Below are 8,365 nucleotides of genomic sequence, written 5' to 3' on the forward strand. Positions count from 1 at the left end.
GACATAAAAATTATATGAAGTTACGAATTATGTGATGTTGTATTCGATAAATTGCGTTGAAATTGTTATCTTCATGAATTATGAATGCTATATTTAGTAAATTGCATTGAAGTTGTTATCTTTAGAATTCAAGATTTTTTTTGGCTTCAACGCTAACTCCGTTCTGTGCTTGTGTAGCCGAGCGGCGTCGTTAGCAAAGCCCGGGAATGGCCCAAGGTATCCCTCATACCTTTGGGAGAATAAGGATCGTCGATTGAGGCGAGAGATTATGAGGCTGCCTAGTTCTGAGGGCCCAAGCTAGTGCGGTAAATAAGCCCACCCTAGTGTGCAGACATCCCTCTGAGGGACGGGAGGATCGAGCAATGGAGCCTGAGAGGGCGACAGGCCGGCTTGAGTCCTCGCCAATGAGGTGTATGGTCCCGTAGGGTTTTGCCCAGCATGTAGAGGCTGGAAGGCCGAATTCTAGATCATCGGCAGAATAAGAATAAGAGAGCCAGTTTGGCTTGTATGGAATGGTTCATGTATAAACTTTTTATATAATTACATCCTGTCTTTGGTATGATTGTATTGTGTAAGAAGGTTGTTTTAACGAACCTTGTGAAAAAGGGTCTTAATTAAGGAATATGTTTATTTATGTCAAACAGTGTGGTAGGATTAATTAGAAAATAAATTGATGCATGAGTAGGGTGGAAAGTGGGAGGATGGAATGCCCTGACGGCACCATCCTACGGACGGGTGGACCCGATTAGTTGGGTAGCTTTCCAACAGATTAAGTGAAAGCCTACGCTAGATAGTTAGGTTCCTGGGCAACTCTATTCTAGAAGACTAGGCCAGCGGCTGTGCCTTGCATAAGATGAGGAAAAGAGCGTTGTCCCTAGAAATCAAGTCTAGTAGTTTCCTAATTTATGATCGATTACCCTATGGGTGATTTGATGTTTAAAAAATCACGCTCCCCCTGCGGGATAGAGCTAGGTCATACCTATAAATCATATCCTTGAATCTTTGCAGGGTCAAGGTGTCGATGAATAGGAAATTTGTTTCAAGATAAGACTTAGCGGACTATCTTAAGTGTTTCTCTCATCTTGGAAGGGAGGAACCTTACAATTGGTATTAGAGCCAGTTTGGCTCCTAGGAATTACAGTTTAAGGACTGTTTTGTAATAAATGTTTTACCTAACATAATGCTAATTAGTAAAGACATCCTACTAAAACAAATAAGTTGAATTGATGTTTGAATGATTGTAGGAAGAGGAAGATGCCTGCTCCAAGTTTCTAGTTTTCCAATGCATCTTCGAGACTGCTAGTCACTCCTCAAATTTCGAGTTCCGCGACACCATGGTGCAGATATTAGAGAAGACATCCCTCCCTCATTTCTCTCGTATTCAAAGAGGATGGGGTAGAGATTTCTGGAGTCATGGGCCGAGATACTTCTTCATCCGAGCAGATCAGATTGGGAACCTCACCACCGACCTTAAGCGGATTCGTTGGATTGAGAAGCTGAAGATGATCCGCTTATTTTGGTTCGTAGGATCGTTGGGTGTATGACAAAGTGATGCAGGTCTTACCTGCTGATAGAGTAGCGGTGTTGGGATCTACCCCAATCCAGAGTTTACCACCCTTACCATCAGTTTTTAGAGTCTTAGAAACTACAGCGGAACCCCCATATTTCACCCATGTGGACTGCTCTACCCTTATGTCATAGTCAAGCCTAGGAATTCCCCTTGATGTCAAATAAGACTAATTATATTAGTCTCAGATCTTTGTAATAAAACTTGTCCTTGTAAATATTTGGAAATAAAATAATTTCAATGTTTTACTCTCCAAAAATTAAGCGTTGTGTAAATATGAATCTTGTAATCTTAAAATTGTTTTTACAATGATGGCCAGGACGACCACCCTCCACTTCCCAATGTACTTTACACCGATACCCAGGAGAAGAAGCTCCTGCTCAAGAAAATGCAACCTCCCTCCTTTAAAGGAGAAGGTTCAAAGGTTGAGAAGGATGCTGAAGTCTGGATTGAGGCGATGGACGATTATTTCTCTGCTGCCGGTACTGGAGTAGCAAATCAGTCTATGCTCGCACGATTTCGCCTCATTGGAGATGCTAAACTCTGGTGGAAACAGTCGTGCCGTGACAAGGAAGTCACCGAGCATTCTCAAACGTGGGAAGACATCAAGCAAGCAGTGAAGGAAAGACATCTTCCTCCATCCCATGAATCCATAAAGATGAATGAGTTTTTTAGTCTTAGACAGTGCAGCTTAACTCTTGAGGACTACTATTCCAAATTTATTACCCTTCGGAAGTATGCCCCCAGCTATGACTACTTCCCAGCAAGTGGCTCGTTTCTGCCAAGGGCTAAATGAACCCCTAGATTCCCGCCTTGAAGCAATGACGCCAGGCACATTACAGGATGCTCTCATACGAGCAAAGCCCCTTGTGAAAGAAATGAAGGCTAACAAACCGAAGAATCAAAAGAGATCTTACCCTGAGGCAAACCTTAGAGATCAACCCTACAAGAAACCTCAACAGAATTTCCCCTACTACAACAGAGGGCAACAAGGCAACTCTTTTGCCCCCCGTTCGTATGCTGCTTCTTCCAGAGAAGGCCCTCTATGTTTTGAGTGCAATGAGCCAGGACACTTTAGAGCCAACTATCCCAAGATGGCAACATCATTTCCCCAAGGTAATAGAGGAAATCAAGGCCGTGGAACCCCTACCCACCAAGGTGCAAGAGGCAGTGGCCATGGGGCAGAGGCCGTGGAGGAACACTTGCTAGAACTGCCTGTGTTATAAGTGAAGAACCGACCTTGGAAACGGCTGAAGAAGAGCGCGCCATCGTCCATGCGGCAGTAGAACACCAAGGTCCGAATAAACAATTTGGTGTAATCCAAACGCCCGCCACTCATCACGATAAGCCATTTCAGCTTTTGATTGATTGTGGCAGTACCCATTCATTCCTTTCTCCTAGGTGCTTGCAAAAATTAAACTTGAGTCAAAAAACAGCTAGAAAAATGATTGTAGAGTTAGCCAGTGGGACAGAAGTAGTATCTCGCCACTCTATAGGAAACCTTGATTTTGTGATTTTGAGCTGGGTAATGAGCAAACTCATGGTCACTTTAGAGTCTTGCCACTAGGAATTTATGATGGAATCCTTGGGATGGATTGGTTAATTGCAAACAAAGCTAGCATTCATTGTAACCAGGGGAGTATCACTTTTGAAAATGAGCATGGCCAAGTAATATCTGTTCGGGGGATCACAGGAAAACCTAAGTCTAGGGTAGTCAAGGCAAAACATCTTCTCAAGGGAACACGTAAGGGTCAGCAAGTTTTCTTAGTCAAACTCAACAAAGTCATTGAACCTAGTATGGAGACAGAACCCTCTTGGCTCCAAGAATTCTCTGACATCTTCCCTGACGAGCTTACAGGGTTACCGCCTCCTCGAGAGTCGACCATGAAATCGAGGTGATCCCTGGAGCTCAACCTCCTGCTTTAAAGAAACTAATCCTCCATGAAGCTCATGATAGCCCTGCTGACACCCAGGTTATGCAAAAACATTAAATGCTGTAAGAAGGAGCTTTCATTGGGCAGGCTTGAAAAATGATGTGCTTCGGTACTTGAAGCAATGTCTCTCATGCCAAAGGATCAAAGCTGAAAGGGTCAAGATGCCTAGAAAACTTCAATCATTAGCAAATGAAGTGGGAGTGCATTAGTATGGATTTCTTCACAAGTCCCCCCACTGTTCAAGGAGGATATGACTCCATTCTAGTAGTAGTGGACTTACTTACCAAAGTAGCTCACCTTATACTAGCAAAGAAGACCTTCAAAGATTCTGATGTTGCTCGAATATTCATCAAGGAAGTCCTCAAACTTCATGGTCTCCCAAAAAGGATAGTAAGTGATCGGGATTCTGACTTCACTTCAAAATTCTGGCAGTCTTTATTTCAAGCCCTGGGAACTCAACTTTGCTTTAGCACAGCTTACCATCTAGAGACCGATGGCCAGATTGAGAGAGTCAATCAAGTAATTGAAGACATTCTCAGAGCATATTGTGGACGGGAACCGAGAAGGTGGATTCAATACCTTCCTCTGGTAGAATTTGCCTACAATACATCTTATCACCAAAGCATAGGAATGTCACCATTCAAGGCACTCTATGGGCAAGAATGCCTGTCTACTCTAAATTTCTCTGATCCAACCATAAGAGTTGAGGCATCCAGGAAAATGCTCGAAGAAATGGAGGAACAAACCAAGGCAATCCAAAAAGATATTAAAGCCGCCCAAGATCGACAAAAGCTTTATGCTGACAACAAGAGGTCTGAAAGGATCTTCAAGGAAGGAGACAGAGTTTTTCTACGAGTCCGACCCAAACGAAGTTCTCTATCACTCGGGAAATATAAGAAGCTCAGCCCTAGGTATTGTGGTCCTTATACAGTTATCAAGTGTCTAGGTAAAAGTGCCTATAAACTCCAACTCCCAGCCCATATCAAAGTCCATAATGTATTTCATGTAAGTTTGTTAAAACCATATGTCCCCAGTCTCGATCATATTCTTGATGATGAACAAGTTGTAATCCCTACTCAAGGAGTCCTTGAATTACAGCCCAGTAGCATCATAGATTCTAGGAAAAGGCAACTCCGAAATAGAACTCTTGTAGAACATCTAGTTCAGTGGAAAGATTACCCTGAAGAGGATGCAACTTGGGAAGATGAAGCTACACTCTTAAAGGATTATCCCCAATTCATGACGAGATGAGGACATCTCGATTTCTTTAAGGGGGAAGGATGTAACGTACCCATCTTCACTAATAAAGAAATGTCCATGTAATTATGAGTTTTTATGGTATAAATATCAATGATTTTATTATTTGAGTCACTTTACTTAGAATCTTCAAATTTTGAGCCCAAATTTGGAATTTGCGCGCGATTTCACCCTAATATAGGATTTTACAGCATCCAAAACGGACACCAGATCAAGCCTATACGCTAATTTCAATCATTTTAGTTAAAAAACGACGACCTTTAAACCTTAATAAATGCACGACCGCACGTCCGATTGACGAACGGTCTCAACCCCTGCGACCAAGAGAACCTCTCGGACAAAATTTTTTTTGCCCCCAAGGCGGTCCAGTACGCAAATCGAGGCGAGCGTCCCAAATTTGGGTACCCCACCCCAAAATTTGATCCGTACACACTTACTAGGGTGCCCGTACAATGACTGCCCAAGAACCAAAGGACGGCCGCCCACTGTATGGTCCACGCGTACCCTTACGTGGACACCCATGCTGCCCCAGACCAGATAAGGTACATGCGTACCACTCCTTTCCCAGACAACCCACACCGTACCTTTCCCCTAGACCCATGCAGGCCACTGATCCATAGCCTTTGAAGATACACCGTCCTTTCATCCTTGCTTTACGCAGCGCCCGTACCCTCACCCCTCAGCTATATAAACCCCCAGGGTGCTCCTCAGACGGCACGCATTTCTGTGTAACGTATACCCTGTTGTGCCGCCGTCCGTACCACCGTCCGTCCCTGTGTAGCGTACTTGCTGCAAGTACATCCACCCTTGCAGCCACCCCTCTCACACCCCCTCATTTGGCTCTTTTCAGATAAGCCAATTTTCCTCCATCCCCCTCTTGCTAAGAGCCAGTGTCCTTAACTCTTCTCCCCTCCCTTGTGTGAAAAGACTTACAGAGAGGCTTGCAGCAACCCCTCCCAACCCCTCCCAGCCCTCTCCACGTTTTTGCCCTTTGCCCTTAAGGACATCTCACAATTCCCCCCCCCCATTTGCGTAGACTTTAATAAGGGTTTTTTGACTCAAGAGAGGGTTCGTGCGCCATATTCTTTTGCTCATACGGTGAGCAAACGAGCTCGGAATTCAGATCCGACTGAAGCGTTTCGATCGCAGCAGCGAGCTCTACAAGACTACGCCTAAGATGGCCTCATCTTGGAGATGACAAAATATTGCCTCAAGAGGAGCACGTAACAACGAGATGGGGGAAGATGCGCCCAACGCGGCTCCAGTCCTCCCTTTTCAAGCCCCTCAAGGAAACGGTGGCCAGGTTAGCTTGGTTAATTTTTAAAAAGAAGAGATTTTTCTTAAATTAGTGTTAATGAATGGTGTCTTTTCCTTTTAAAATGACGACATAAAAATTATATGAAGTTACGAATTATGTGATGTTGTATTCGATAAATTGCTTTGAAATTGTTATCTTCATGAATTATGAATGCTATATTTCGTAAATTGCATTGAAGTTGTTATCTTTAGAATTCAAATTTTTTTTGGCTTCAACGCTAACTCCGTTCCGTGCTTATGTAGCCGGGCGGCGTCGTTAGCAAAGCCCGGGAATGGCCCAAGGTATCCCTCATACCTTTGGGAGAATAAGGATCGCCGATTGAGGCGAGAGATTATGAGGCTGCCTAGTTCTGAGGGCCCAGGCTAGTGCGGTAAATAAGCCCACCCTAGTGTGCAGACATCCCTCTGAGGGGCGGGAGGATCGAGCGATGGAGCTTGAGAGGGCGGGCTTGAGTCCTCGCCAGCAGCCGACGATGAGGTGTATGGTCCCGTAGGGTTTTGCCCAGTAGAGGCTGGAAGGCCGAATTCTAGATCATCGGCAGAATAAGAATAAGAGAGCCAGTTTGGCTTGTATGGAATTGGTTCATGTATAAACTTTTTATATAATTACATCCTGTCTTTGGTATGATTGTATTGTGTAAGAAGGCTGTTTTAACGAACCTTGTGAAAAAGGGCCTTAATTAAGGAATATGTTTATTTATGTCAAACAGTGTGGTAGGATTAATTAGAAAATAAATTGATGCGTGAGTAGGGTGGAAAGTGGGAGGATGGAATGCCCTCACAGCACCATCCTACGGACGGGTGGACCCGATTAGTCGGGTAGCTTTCCAACAGATTAAGTGAAAGCCTACACTAGATAGTTAGGTTCCTGGGCAACTCTATTCTAGAAGACTAGGCCAGCGGCTGTGCCTTGCATAAGATGAGGAAATAAGCGTTGTCCCTAGAAATCAAGTCTAGTAGTTGCCCAATTTATGATCGATTACCCTATGGGTGATTTGATTAGATAGTTAGGCTCCTGGGCAACTCTATTCTAGAAGACTAGGCCAACGGCTGTGCCTTGCATAAGATGAGGAAATAAGCGTTGTCCCTAGAAATCAAGTCTAGTAGTTGCCCAATTTATGATCGATTACCCTATGGGTGATTTGATGTTTAGAAAATCACGCTCGCCCTGCGGGATAGAGCTAGGTCATACCTATAAATCGTATCCTTGAATCTATGCAGGGTCAAGGTGTCGATGAATAGGAAATTTTTTTCAAGATAAGACTTAGCGGACTATCTTAAGTGTTTCTCTCATCTTGGAAGGGAGGAACCTTACACACACACACACTTTTCCTATTTGAATAACTAAAATATTTACCCCTCAAATATTTAGTGTTATTCAAATTATTAAAACATTTAAAACACTTTCAACTTCAATATAAGGACTCTCTCAAACACACATGGCACACACACACACACATACAACCCACACACAAAGTTTCAACTATCACTCTCTCTCTCTCTCTTCTTCTTCTCTCTCTCTCTCTCTCTCTCTCTCTCTCTCTCTCTCTCTCTCTCTCTCTCTCTCTCACACACACACACACACACACACCCCACACACTTTTTCTATTCGAATTACTAAATTTGGTCTCTGACTCTCTCTCTCTCTCTCTCTCTCTCTCTCTCTCTCTCTCACACACACACACACACACACACTTTTTTTTTTGTAAATCCTCACACACACACACACACACACACATACACCCCAAACACAATCACACACATGGCAAAGTCAATACAATAACTCTTTCTCTCTCTCTCTCTCTCTCACACACACACACACACTTGCTATTCACATAAATTTTCTCAAGAACTTCCATAATATGGAATTTTATATAATTTTTTTAAAAACTTCCATTTTTATATATTTCTAATATTTCTAATGGGATAATGTCTCTATCCATCCATTGCTTCAATAGTCTCCATATTTTTGGACTATTTCTAAGCAATAACCCCAAAAGGAATATTCAATGTTGGTAAGGTTATGGGCAAGAGTAAAGTTAGTGTGCTCTTACTTTCATGCTCAACCCCTTCCCATAGTGGGCAAACATCATTTGCTCGTAAACATATTTCTATTATATTTTAAAATTCTTTTACCTTATAAAAAAACACAAAACACACACACACACATGGCAAAGTTAATGCTATAACTCTCTCTCTCTCTCTCTCTCTCTCTCTCTCTCTCTCTCTCTCTCACACACACACACACACACACACACACACACACACGCGCGCGCGCGCATGCACACAT

The sequence above is a fragment of the Cibotium barometz genome, chromosome 57 (assembly GCF_041138505.1).
Source record: "Cibotium barometz isolate CiBa-2024 chromosome 57, ASM4113850v1, whole genome shotgun sequence".
Classification (NCBI taxonomy): domain Eukaryota; kingdom Viridiplantae; phylum Streptophyta; class Polypodiopsida; order Cyatheales; family Cibotiaceae; genus Cibotium; species Cibotium barometz.